We start from the raw sequence: 14776 nt of genomic DNA, 5'->3' as shown, positions 1-14776 counted from the left end.
AGCTTTTCTACACAACCCGTTAACATCCTGCTCCAGCAGCCCCCCAGCATCCCAGTTACAACAAAGACAAACCAGGAGGTGCAGAATCCCCCTGGATTCCAGCAAACAGGAAGGCAACGACCACTTGAAGAGGTCCATCAACAAGAACAACCCCAGGGTCCCCTACCCGAGGGGTACAGAGCATACCTACACCTCTGGCAAAGCCGTTACAGCTCAGAGCATCCAGTCTGGTGCAAAATCAAAGTTCATTGTACAACAAACCCCAATATCCAACACTTTGGGCAGAGGAAGGGGAAAGCACTGAGACCATCCCAAAGTGCAGGAGCAGCCTCAGGGCCATTACACCCTGACACAGCAGGGACCCCCAACCCACCGCCCAGGCCCCATGTGATGTGTTGATGATCAATCTGTGCTGCTGTAATAGGAAGTGTTTGGCTGAATAACAAGGTCAGGAGTTGAGGAGTTGGTATTCCACTCGTGTGAAGCCGTTTGCACAGTGTCACTAATAATTAAAGGGGCTTTTTGCCTAATCTGGTTGCTCTTCCTAAATATACTCTGCTCCGTTCAAGAAACTCATCACAGCAGCCAAGTGATCTTCGAGGTTATTAATCTCCTTTGCTCCACAGCTGGAGCACATTTATTTGCTTGAATTAGCATGTAATAAACTTATAATAAAGCTGCCATAGCCCTCTCTTTAGAGATAGAGTTTGTGTAATGGGGAGTTAAATCTAGGTGATGCAGCAATAGTCTTTAGGCTCGGAGAGCAGGGCAAATTAAAGAGGAGAGGTATTGCTGCGCTACTGCCAGTGCTGGGGTTGCAATGGGAATCCTTCCAGGTCAGGCTGTCAAGGAAAGTCAGCCTTGTTAGAGACCACTGGAGGGAGAAGAGGGGAGCTTTTCCAGGTGGGAATTCCTGGCTTTGCCTGCAGGAGCTGCTGGATCCCATCATTAACCCACATTGAAACAGCTCAGTGACACCGCGACCCCAGCATCCCGACCAGAAATCCAGGAATGATTGGGAGCTGTTCAGCAGCACCCCCACTTCTGCAAAGGGGGGATCCTTTCCAGCACCTTCCCCAGCCCAAAAGCAGAATTAATCCCCCAAAAGGCACCCTCAGTGCGGGCCACAGCAAAGACCTGCTTGGAGCACTGTGGGTGCTCAAGTTGGCACCAAACCCACTAACACCAGCGGGACACATGGAGAGGGAATGGTTTGGATGGGGCTGACCTTGGCGCAGGGTGTCCAAGTAAGAGGAATTCATTTGCTTCAGTTCACTAAGTTGAGCCTTTATAGTCCCAGTTCCCCTCAAACAGCAAATCCCATCTCTTCTCCCTGCCCATCAACTGCTGCGCGATGTTCCAGCCATCAGGAATGGGCACATGGAGACGAATGTGGGCAGAAACCAAAGCTGAGCTGCACAGGGGGGGCTGGCCCCCACCTTTTCTCCTCAAAGGCTCTGATTCACAGGCAGTAAATCATTTCTCTCTCTATCCCTTTCCATTTCAGCTCTTTTCTGTTTCTGCTGTGCTGAGAAGGGCCTGGGCATTAGCCAGAGGTGTCAGAGGTGTTAGACAGGGTATTAAGGAGGTGTCAATGGTGAAATAGCTGGGATTACAGTAAAGTCTAAATAAGGTGTAAAATAAAACCAAAGGTGATAAAGGCGTTGATAAGAAAAGCTGGAGGAAAATAGGAGTGCAATTATTTTCCATCCCGGCTGTTCAGGCTCGCGGTGCATTATCTGTGGCTTTGCAAAGACTTAAGTAAGATGTTTTTCCTGCTCTATGGGATTCGGCTGGGCTGCTGCCCGCCCTGGGTGAGCACATCCTATTGTAGCGATGGGAGCCCCTGTGCACATCCAGCACCAGCACCCAGATGGCTCTCAGCTCCCAGTGAGACCCAGGTGAGGGGTCCCTCTCCACCAGCACACCCAGACCCATCCCAAACCCCTACTTCTTCCCATACAAAGCAGCCTGGACAGTCAGCACCTCTTCAAGCACACCACCACGTTACAGAAACACTCAGCATTCCCTGCCTGGGAGATATCCAGGCATTCAACAGCTGGGAAAACCCACTTATGTGTTACTAAAGCCACCTCCAGCCACACATTTCTTTCCCTCTGACACGTTCCTTTCTGCCTCTGCTGACATCTTTTTCCACCCAGAACTTACCAGGACACCACCAGGACATTAAACCATCAATTTGCAGGGACTGGCCCTATCCTGACCTGCTTCAGCACCCAACAACCTGATATGGAAACACTTCAGTGCGCTCAGGCAGGTTCAGCATCTTTGGAACCAGAGGTTTGTGTCCTTCAGAGCCAGAGGGACTGGATGCAGACTGTGTTAAACACTCGCCTTGCCCCAGGGCTCGGCCATGGGGATGCTGGAAGGACTCACCTGGCACAATGAAGAGAAGCATCTGCTATAAATACTGCAGCAAAGCCAGCCTTTGCTCAAGGAGATGCCAAACAATCCATCACTGAAGGGTTTCACCTTGGCTCTGCCCTCTGAAGGCCAAGTGCAGGGCTGACCTCGCCACTCCTGCATCCTGATGCTGAGGATGCCCCATCTGGTGGCAGTGATGGAGCCAGAGACCAGCCCTGCAGTGAAATGCACGTTACTGGATGGGGGGATAAACATCTTGAGGAGCTGAACAACAGAAATTACTCAGTTCCTGCATGTCCAAGTGCAATTATCCTGTTCCAATGCCAGCTCTGGCACCTGAAGTCCTCTATTAGGAGGGTTCACCCACTGTAATTTGGCTCCATCAGCTCCTCCCTTTGGGGGTTCTTCAGGCACCCTCGTTTGAACAGCTCAGGTGATGCTGCCCCATTTTCCCTTTCACCAAGGATGGATCACATCCAGCACCAGCCCAGGGACCTGCTCACACCTCAAAGCACACGTCTTGGAGCACCCTGGGTGTTTTGCATTGCAGTAACAGGGGATCCAGCTCTTAGGGCTGAGCATCCCATTGTGCCAGCCCCTAGGAGCTCACCTCCTGAGCAGAAGATGCCCAAGCATGGGTTTCACAATGGTCACCAGACCTGATTGCCCAGCAGCTGGAGGAGTGAGGGCTCACAGCATTCCTGCTGCCACAGCCTTGCTGTCTGACCTCAAAACCCGCACCACTTCACATCATCAGTGTCCCAACCAATCTATCACCGTCAGGCAGAGGATGGGCAGAGCCTTCACCCTGCAGACACACAGTGACCTGCTGCAAGGGGCAAGCCTTGACCTTACCATGGAGCTCTCTCCCGCTCCAGTTCTTATCCATGGATCTAAGGGGCCATCCTGGGGAGGACACCTGAGGTCTGGACGCTTTGACCTTCACAGGACACACGCAGGGGAGAGCAGAGCCCCGATAGCACAGCCTGGCATTGTCCGGGGTGGAAAAGTACAGGTACTTGAAGGGGAGGCTGCCAGCGAGGGCCTGTCTGCTCCTGGCTGTCACAGCAAAGGGACTCACCTTCTCCTGCAGGAACACATCAATCATCCTGACAGCCCTTAATCAGGCAGAAGGAGCTCGCTCAGAGGAGGCAGGGGATGGAGGCTCGCGCTTCCCCTGCCCTCCCCAAGGCAGGCAGCAAATTGTGTGTGATGGGGGTGGGGGGGAATAATGCAAGGAACTATTCCAGATGGCAAATCAACAACTGAGCCCTGACCACCATCCAGGTCCCAAACCTGCTGCTCTCATGTCCTGCAGCTCTCATCCACATGCTGGGCGGCTGGGGCTCAATGCAGCATCTCATGGGGGGACCACCAAGTAGGGATCCCCGTGATGCTCCCATTGGATCCTCCTCCAGCAGCTGGAGGCTCAGGGGGAGCCACCCTAAAGGACAAAGGTGCTTTTTCAGGAGCCAGAATGGTGCAGGAGGATGCGATGGTAAAGCTCTGCCTGGCTCCGGGTTCCGAAAGCAGCCGCGTTTTGTGTGAGATAGAAACTGAAATGAGGGGTTTTTTTTGCAGTAAAAATCCAGAGGAATGATTCTGACAAGGAAAAAAGTTATTTCAAAACCTTCATCTGCAATTCTGCCTCCGCCGTGGAGTGTTATTCACTGATTGGGACCCATCACACCACGCTCTGCTGCCGCCGAGGCTGATTGTCCCCTATTTGCATTTCCCTTGGACAAGCAGCTCCATTGAGCTCCCATGCTCCCGGCAGGCACCGGGCCCTGCTCCCCAGCCCCAGCCCTGCTCCTGTGCCCTGTGATGGCAGCGGGAGCTTCGCTCCATCACACCACAGCTGATGCATCAGGAACAGCTCTATAAGGACCCCTAAGGTCTATGGCCATCAGGTGTTCCATCCCCTGGGATTCCCCCTTGCCCACAGGCTGGGAGCAGGGAAGCATCCGCATTTCAGACATGGGCTTTTTGAAGTTAATTTGGTTTGATCCTTTTCAATGGCACAAAGAAGCCGGGCATCAAGTGAGGGGGTTCTCAACAATGGGTGAATCCAGGTGATAGATGGATGCGCTGGTCAAGCACAACCCAGGTGAGCTCAGGCGCATGAGCTTGGTGCACCCTCCCTGCTTAGAGCCTTCATTAACAACGTCTTTACAGTGAAACCATTTCCATCATCACAGCTTTGCAAGCAATGCTGCAACGCAGCTCACCGCATCCTGCTGCTATTCCAATCTTCTCACAGAGCAAGCAGCAAAACAAGTGAGGTTAAAACCCAACAGAAACAGCCTTCAATGTATCAGAGGGGGAGTTATTTAAGCACAGGTTAAACACTAAGATCCCAGGCAGAGGAAAAGGCAGCAGAGGCATCACTGCCCCACCAGCATCGCCCAGGTCTGGTGGCCTCATGCATGGGGTCATTAGAGATGTGACATTAAATAACATGAGCAACATGAGGCAGGTATTGAGGACCTGTCAGACTGATGGGACCACACCGAGCTCAAGGGAGGGGATGCCAGGAGCACCCCAAACCCAAGCCTCACAGTGCTGTAACTCCCATCCCCAGCAGCTTCCTTCTGCTGCAGCCGTGGCTCCAGAGGAAACAAGCTGAGACACGTAATAAATCTGTGCTTCACTCTGCTCATCAATCAAACCCTACCTCCCTTCCCATCTCCGGGTCTACGGATGGGAAGTGTTTGCGCACCGAGATGGTAGGTGCCAGCTGGGCAGGGATGAAGCTCAGCCTCTTCCCAGCCCCATGCATGTCCCCACCACCACCTCTTACCAGGGAAACCTGAGTTTTACAGTGCATGGGCAGCAGGAATAGCACCTCCTCATCCAGAGCAGCAGGGATGTGTTGTAAGTGCTATTGCAGGCACTTCGGGATGGTTTAAGCGCATTGAGATGTCGCATCTCCTCTTCCTGGTGTCCCCAAGGATGCTGCTTTCATTTCCCAGCACTGGAAAGTGTCCTGGCTTTTCAGACAAGAGGTGCTAGGGAAAAACCACAAGGTGCTATTGAAAAGGCTGATGAAGCAAACTCGTTTGCCCAGGTTTGCATTAGCCAGGTCTGACAATCACCATATGAACTGCTCCATCCCAGCTCACGTGTCCCTCAGCCCGCCAGCGTGTGACCCACCATGGGCTGGGGTTGTCACCCAGCACATTTTCACCCTCACACACAACACACAGCGGAGGGAAGCAGCAATATTAAGTGGCTGATTTACATAGTAATCTGCAAGGGGAGAGATGTTCGGGGCTGCAGCTCAGCCTTAATCATAACACTTGTCATATTTGTGCTTCAATTTGAGGGGGGAGGAGAAGGGGAAATGAGTCCTTATTGCTTTGCACATGCTGTCTTGTATGGAAGCAGGGACCTGCTGCAGCAAATCACACCCAGTGTCCCACCAGCACCAATGGCTGGACCCCAACAGCCCCCTTTGGGGGCTCACGCAGCATCTGGGGTCTTAATGAAGCAGGGGACTCATCCTGCTGCCCCAGGTCAGCCCCTGCACCAGCCTGGGGTACACGAGCAGCGAGGGGGGCTGAGGAATTGGGCAGAAAATGATCAACATTAAAGTTCTCAATACAACAACGGGTGTCATCACACAGCCACGCTGAGGCTGCACCCATGGGTGCCCCCGCTCCCCTCACCAACACCTCTCTCATGGTGTTAGCAATGCATTCCCACATTTTCCTTCTTCACGATAAGAGCATTGGTATTTATGAACAGCTCTGTCACTACCATATGTTGTGCTCCTCTCCCATGTATGAAACAAGCTGTTGTCAAGCTTTTAATCATACAAAATTGAGCAAAAGTCTTAGTAGAACCATTAGATAAAGGGGAGGAAGGGAAATCATTTCTCCCTGTTCCTACAAGCAGATGCAAGGGTTTCCATCTCCTCGCAAGGAGGGAGTTAGGGGTCAAATTTGGGGCCAGATCTGGGGTCACCTCAAGAAGAAGGGGATAATTCTACCCACCATGCGATGCTGAGCTAAGAAGGAAGATCTAGATTAGATATGAGGCAGTTCTTCCCTGTGAGGCACTGGCACGGGGTGCCCAGAAGAGAAGCTGTGGCTGCAGGGAGGCAGCAGGCACAGTCCAGGGACATCAGAAGATGTAAACCACCACCTTATCCTGCTTCTGGCCCTAAACTACCCACGTTGTGCAGTTTCTTCTCTCATTTAAGCCTGAATTTCCATCACGCAGACAAGTGCACAAGCAGCTCTGGCCACATACGTGCCCCTGATGCTTTGGTTTCAGTGGAGCCACCCTTTACCCTTACAGCCCCTAAACCAAACGTCCCCACACTCAACCCCATGGCCCAGGCTCTGTCCTGATTGCGGCAATCACAATCTGAACCAACGCAGATCAGCTATTCCAAACCTGTCAGCTCTTATTAATGCAGCTTGAGCAAGCCAAGATAAAGCAGCAGTTTCATTAGTCTCTATGTGCGTGGTGTGTGCAGGTGTCATGTCCCACCCTGGCCCCACTGCCCTGGGAGATTAAGAGATCACAGTGAGGATGGAGAGAGCCCAGTCAGTTCCCAAGGGCTGGAATGGCAGCATCCCCAGGCAGGAAGCTCTGCAGAGCATCCAAGCCTGGTGCAGGGTCTCACTCAGTTTAAATGTAACCTCCCTAAAGAGATGTGCACCAATTCTGCACCTGTGCACAGGGTGCCATCCCACCCCTGGCATGGCCACCATGAACCAGGCACGCTGCAAGGCTCCACCTCCCAAAACATCTCTTGGACCCCTGGTAGAGCAGCAAACCCCAGACAGGAGCTGAGCTGCATCCCCATCGCCACAACACCGGCTGCTCCATCAGCACTGGACCAGCACACGGGTGATCAATACTGAACAGAACCAACAAACCAAGTGAAAAGTCAACATTTCGGGAGGAGAGGGCCCCGCATCCTCAGGGTTATTTTAAGCTTAGGAAATGCCAGCTCTAAATAATCAAACCCCACGGTTGCAACGCAGAAACCACCACCTACGGCTGATGCTGGCTTCAAAACGCATCCTCAAGTCAATCTCTGTAAATTCCACATTAAATATTGATCAACCCCGGAGGGGGCTGGTGCAGGGTTTAGCATGGAGGTGCCAAACGGCAGCGGCTCAGCGTCACCATTTGTCCATATCCTGTCCCAGGCCACTGTCACTGTCACAGCAAGGGCTCCACAGCAGGGAGGTGCTGAGCAGGAACAGAGGCCTGGATCATCAGCACTTAAAAACACACAGAGGAGAACAGCAAGGAAGCACACCCGGCATCCCCATCCATCCTGGAACTGATGTTTAAAGAACCATAAGGAATACTTAAAGATGGACCCAAGAGGAGGAAGGAGGCAAGTGCCGGTGCTGCCTTTCTATATACACCTCCATCAGAGGACTGCAACCAGCTCTAAGCGTATACCATCCCCTGCATGAGAGTGACAACTGCATGGCCACGTAATTCCAGTTACACCATCAGGTGAGATGAGCAATCGTTCTGACTCCCAAATTCACACCATAACAGAGGCTCACAAGGGTGAGGTCTGCGCCACAAACTCTTCCAACGATCCCATTGAGAAGGGGTTTAACCAAAACATGGTTGTTGGGAAGTGATGCTTTTATTTCTGAATCCCCAAACATTGCACATATATATATATATATGCCTCTAGTGTTATGAAAATCATGATTGAAGCCCAGATTCCAACTCCATTTCCTATAAAATTTCCATTACAGATTACTGCCCTGTGGTGAAACAGAGGGCAACTTTATTAGAAGACGTAGCAGAGGAGCCTGGCAGCAGCAGAATGAGCCCGTTGACAGCTACAGATATTCCTCTGCCAGATAGAGCAGAGTGCTGGGAATGAAACAGATTATATATAAGAAAGCAATCAGAGCAATTCCTAGTAAAGAGCCAAAGACCCATTTAATCCAACACTTACATAGACAAGGCTTCAAGGGAGCTCAGCTAAAAAGAGGAGGACTGGAGGTGATGGTTAGAAACTCTGGCTTGATTTTGCCCCCGTTTTATGTATTTCTTGTTTAATCAGCCCTGCTGGTTTGTGCCATCCTTGGTCTCCTGTTGGAAAGGTCCTGTTGGAGAGCCCTCAGTGCCTGTTTGACTGCTGCTGCCTCCCCTCCTCTTCCTCCCTACCTGACACAGGTCCTATGTTTCCTAAAGACTTCGCCAGCAGCAATCTCTTTGTGTACAAGCCATGGGTGGGGGATGATCCTCCCCAGTGCAATCCTGCTCTTCCCCATCTCCCCCCCTCATTCATCGCGCTATAAAAGGAGCAGAGCAGACAATCTTCTTTCTCTGTGACTGAGGAAGGCCGCGGTGGGACCCCGAGGCGCGGAGCATCCTCGGTACCTGTATCCTTTCCAAGGTGCTGCAGCTGCAACAACGCGCCGCAGCCCCGTGACTTCCCCCCCCGTCATTTGTCATTGCCTGACACTGATAAAGAGCTTCTCCGGCGCTGTGTCTTTGCAAGGGAACATATCCATATCAAAGCTGCTTGGATCATCCCTTTGCAGACTATAACTAGCTGCTGCTGCTGCATCTTCTGGCCTAGTTTCCTTTCCGATCTCAAACTCTTGTTCTTTCCCTCCATGCGGACATGTACCGCTCCATCCTGCCCTGGAATGATGCTCCTCCAGCACCCAGGGCTTAAAGGCTCTTGGGAAACACAAAGGGGTCACTCATCTTCTGCACTGCTCAGCACGACATCTTTGCTAACTCAGGTTAACATCATGCATCAGCCTCAGACATGCTCCTGTATTTTAACTGCAGCATGCACCCAGTTGTGTCCAGAGAATGGGGCTCCCTTCCCTGGTCGGCACATCCTTCAGATTCGTTTGGGCCTCAACCCTTTAGTCTTCTAAATGGCATTAAAAGGTTTCCATGTGCAATGAAGACCCATTCTCCAGCAGCATTTGACATGGGATAGGCCTCCCTAGGACATGAGGATGGAAGTGCTGCAAGCAGGTACAATGGAGCCACAACTGCCTGGGGGAGGTGGCCTTGTGAGAACAGCACCTAAATCCCAATATTCCCTCAAGTCAGGGTGTTTGCTCAGCAGCAAGGCAAATGCTCCCCTCTCCTGGGATGCACCACAGCTATAGGAGCAGGTTTGGGCAGCCAGAACTTGAGCAGTGTAGTTATAGCCATTAGGAAAGTCATCTCCTGCCTTTCAAACAGAGCAGATTTCATCTGGAAGACCTGGGAAGGGAGCAACAAGGACTGGCAGCATTTCTTTTGTAGAGAAATGCTTTTCTTTTATGATGGCACTTTAACAAGAGCTTAATGAACAGCATTTTCTTGTGTTTGAGAGGCACAGACAGGCCAGATAAAGCTACCAATTCATTAACATCCCATCATGAATGTAGCCTCCGTATTCCCCAGCCATATGGTCAGCACGATATGCTTCCAAAAAACAGGGACATCTACAAAGGCTTTATTACCATCAGCCATCATGTTAAAGTAGCCTGTGGTTATATGGGGATGGGGAACAGTTTATTTCAGGATGCTTTGGGAGTGAAGGAACACAACATGGAAAGGGAGGCAAGGTGACCTTGTGGGATGTGAGCATCCCTCTTACTGCTGGCAATCACCCCTTGGTCCTGAGCAAAACAGTCTCCAGACGGGATGGATACACATCTTCAGGAGCTACCTGCCCAGGTGGGAGACATGGCATCTGCTGCCATCTCTCTCTAGATTAATTCCCCATACGATTAATTAAACTGCCCAGCAGGCTGAATCCTGTGTCCAGCAATTAGCCATATCGGAGCTGAATCCATGGAAAACCAAGAGGTTCTCCCCATTCCCACTACATGCAGCCCCCAGCAAGCAGAAGCAGCATCTGCAGGCAGCATTAGGTGGCCATAAATAGATGTTAAGTCACCATATGCAGCTGCTGAAAGTAGTAATCTGTAAAAGGCTCCTCACTCTCACCAAGGCAAGCACAGTGCCATGCAAACCCATGTGGAAAAGCACCCAGAATTAGTGCAGGTAATTATAGCATCCTGAGACGGCAATCATGGAATGGCTTGAGTTGGAAGGTAAAGCTCATCCAGTCCCAACCCCCTGCCACGGGCAGGGACACCTTCTTCTAGAGCAGGTTGCTCCAAGCCCTGTCCAACCTGGCCTTGAACGCTGCCAGGGATGGGGATGACCATAGACCATGGGGGCTCTTCCAGGCTTTCCTGGAGGAGCAAAGGAATTTGCTTTGATGCACATGGACCAGCTGCAGAGGAGCACATGGGGGTCCTATGGACCAATTCCTCTGCTCACACACAGCCTGGGGACACTTGTCCTTGAAGCCCCCAGGAGGCATCTCCCACCCTTCCAAAGATCAAGCCACCATCTCCTCTCTTCAAGCACCATCAAAACCTGCCTCTGGGTTCCAAGCACCAGGCTGTGAGTTTCCCAACAGGCAAATCACTTCTTCCTTACTCTGGAGCTCCGTTTGCAGTTCAGTGAGGCGCAGCGGGAGGGTTTGTGCTCCTCCTGCATCAGCCAATCTGTGTCAGCATTTCATTCTGCAGCCCTGTGGGGTGTTCAGTGTTTTTAAAGAAGAGGAGTTTTCAAAGCTGAAATGGCTTTGAAAACAACGTGGAGAGTTCTCCTTACTGCAGGAGAGGTTAACGATCGCCCTCTGCTACAGAACTAAACCGGACATCATCATAAGTAATTGTAATAAGACATAAAGTATCACCTGGAGTCATTCAATACAAAGAACAGGTAGGAGTCGCGACGCATTTCCATGATTCAGGGTAACTGCTAGGTGGGAAATCTTCAAAGTAAAGGCAGTCAATTAAAAAGTGAAAAGCAAAAGCCTGAAATTAGAATATTACTTAAATAGAAATCATAGAATCATATAATAGTTAGGGTTGGAAAGGACCTTAAGATCATCCAGTTCCAACTCCCTGCCATAGACAGGGACACCTCACACTAAACCATGCCACCCAAGGCCTCATCCAACCTGGCCTCGAACACCGCCAAGGATGGAGCATTCACACCTCCCTGGGCAACCCATTCCAGTGCCTCACCACCCTCACAGTAAAGAATTTCTTCCTTATATCCAATCTAAACTTCCCCTGTTTAAGTTTGAACCCGTTACCCCTTGTCCTGTCACTACAGTCCCTGATGAAGAGTCCATCCCCAGCATCCTTGTAGGCCCCCTTCAGATACTGGAAGGCTGCTATGAGGTCTCCATGCAGCCTTCTCTTCTCCAGGCTGAACAGCCCCAAATAGATTATATCTTATTATATCTTAAATAGACTATATCTTGTCTTGCCTGGGAAAACCAAACGCTCTGGCTCCTGGCTGTGGCTTTAATGCACAGGGGTCTTTTCTCCTCCTCCCTGCATCCCAAGCTGAAGCACCAGCAGCTTGATGCTGCGCAGCCCTGTCACCAAAGCCCACGGTGGCACTTGCAGATGGGTTTCAGACCTCTGCTCTCCCTGTGGTCCTCACTCCAGCTGCCCTTGGAGGTGCAACTGCCTTGGTTACATTCCCACACACTGGTTTTATTCAGGCACATCCACAAGGACATCTCACAGAACGGTTTGAGAAGGGACCTTAAAGCTCATCCAGCTCCAACCCCTGCCACAGGCAGGAACACCTTCCCTTAGAGCAGGTTGCTCCAAGCCTCATCCTACCTGGCCTTGAACACCAGGTATGGAAGAGACCTTACAGGAGCATCCCTATTTGGGTTCATAGAGATCAGAAGCACATTGCTTCGGCTCCTTAACTCCTCTGCCCCATCCCTATGCCAGGGAAGAACATGGTTTTGCAGGGGTAACACGATGGGTACCTGGACTCCAGGGGAAAACAATATAAACTCCATCAGAAACATCAACAGCAGCACCGGGGAGCGACACAACCTTATAAACCTCAGCACAGGGGTGACAACCCTGCTGCCACCACCCTGGCCCCTCACTCATGGACCGGGAGCATGAGCCCATCCATCACCAGCAGCAGGAGGTACCCCCGGCACAGTGCTAGTGAGCGGAAGGGACCAGGTCCCTATCTAATGGCATTAATCACCTTTCCCGAGGCTCTGCACACGCTGGACAGAACTATTAATCAGGGGCGTATCAGCCCTCCAGCCTGGCCAGGGCCCCTTTGTGCAGGTCCCTTCCCATCACAGCCAGATAAGATTATCAGTGACGAGCAAGACACCCATTGAGGAGCACCCGGCTTGAAGAATGGGATTATTTTGATGTTATTTATCCCCCTGTCTCAGAGATGAGCTGTTTCTTGTCTTGTCAAACCACATCCTTTTCTTTCAAGAGCCAGCTTTAAGAATCCAATTTGTCAAGCTGGACAATCATTGGAGAATCCATAAAAAGCCTCAGTGACTTTATCAAAAAAAATAAATCAGAAGGTTTTAAATGGTAACAGAAAGGGATTTGGAAATGGGTTGAGTGGCCTACATCAATTAATCTTCAGACAGCCAGGGCTTTGTGAAGCTCAAGTGGCAGAGAAGTGTCAAAGGCTGGGTACCGGGCTGGAGGAGATGGAAGTTATTGATATTTCTCCCCTCTTTTTCCCCTCTTTCCCTCTGTCTCTACAGAACACAGCAAGGCACTATCCCCTGTCACAGGGAACTGAGAGCCAAGAAGGGCTGGGGTGGCCAAGGCCACTCTTTCCTGGTGAGGTTCTTCTGCAGTCATTCCAGTGTTGGATAACATCCAGACCTGCTCTCCCACTGAGGTCTCTGTCAATGACACTGGCACCAGGACAAGGCTTGGAAGGAGCCATTGGATGCTGCTGACACTTAAAGGCACCTGGGGATCCCAAGGCACATGATGAAAGCTGAGGGTCCAGCCACCTCCATCACCAGCTCAGCTCCATCTGAGGAAGGAGGTAAGAAGGGGACAGAAAGGTAAATAGCTTCAGCTCAACCCCAGAGCTTTAAAAGCACTACAAACCAACAGAACATCAGGGCTTGGTAAAACCCAAATGAAGCAGCCAGTAAAGGAGGTATTTGGCTGAACAGACACAGACCCTGAAACAGGGATGGGTTTCCTCACACATGTAATGAAAGCAGACAGCCCCTATTGCTCTTCAATATCCAGCTACGCCACCACCCTGAGGAACACACGGGATGTAATGGTGCTGAGCCCCCACAAACACAGTCAGGAATTAGAGAGACTCAAGAATTAGGGGACACACAGATGAAAACAACAGACTGGAGAGTTTGCCATAGGGAGGAATCAAAGCGCTGCATAGAGAAGGGCCACGCTGCCACTCGCCGGTACCAGAAGCAGGATGTGAGATGCTCCAGATGGCTTTTTGGTTTAGTGCAATAAAAAACCTAATCTGACAGGCGAGTGTGGGGCTGGATAATAACAACACGAATAATTTCCTCTAAAAAAGGGGAAAAAAGAGGAATCTAACAGCTCAAAGATATCTTCATCTGCTGCAAAGAAAAGAGACTCTGTTACTGCAGTTGGGCCTGCGTTCACGAGCTCTCACATGGCATTCTGTTGCAGAAGTATAACGTAAGGACACTTTACTCACTTTCCAGTCTGGGGAAACAGATCTGCCTTGGAAACAGGCCAGAAGGGCTGGAAGTTGGGGCTCTGAAGTGAAGGTGATAACTTGGCCAATTAAATATGGATGTGATTTTTTTCCCCTCTCCTTCCCCTGAATACTTTTGCCCTGTCATTAGGTGATGATATAAAGACAAAGGCCTCCTGATGCAGCTTAATTGCTCACATATAGAAAAATGATGAACTCTGTTGCACTGCCGTTGGCTGCTGCTGCCTTATTAATAGGTGATACCAGCACCAGCTTAATTCTTCTGCCCAAGGAAGAGGAGAGACATAGCAAACCCCACCCAGCAGCGTACTTCAGCACCCTCTCAACTGCTCTGCTCAACAGCAATGGGCTGAGAGCAAGCTTCTATTTGATCACACAGTTAAAGTGGTTTGCTGAGTTGATGCTTGGTGTGCAGGAGATGGGATGGACTTCCCATTAAGTGAGTTCTCACTTCCATATCCTCACATGTTTTCTATTGTTACACAGTGCGGATGATCCTGTGTTTTGCATCTGGTGCTGAGTGATTTCTAGTTCAGGTTGAAGCCTGGGCAAGCTACGGATAAAAAAAGGCTGTTGTTTAAACCAGCATAGATCTCAGCACTTCAGAAGGGGACAGCCTGAAAAGGCAGAACACAGAACTGGAAAGGCTCAAAGCTTGGATGGCCAAAGGATGCTGCCTGCTTAATAATGACGATAATAATGATGTTGATGATGTTGCTAATATTAATAATTAGTAAATAACAAGAATACAACCTTCAGGAAAGCAATGTCACTGCATGTTTTCGGTCTTCACTTCCTCAGCAGCCAATAGGGCACTCCTAAAACTCCACATTTGTACCTG

The sequence above is a fragment of the Psittacula echo genome, assembly GCF_963264785.1.
Source record: "Psittacula echo genome assembly, chromosome: 15".
Classification (NCBI taxonomy): Eukaryota; Metazoa; Chordata; class Aves; order Psittaciformes; family Psittacidae; genus Psittacula; species Psittacula echo.
This window is presented reverse-complemented; position numbering follows the sequence as displayed.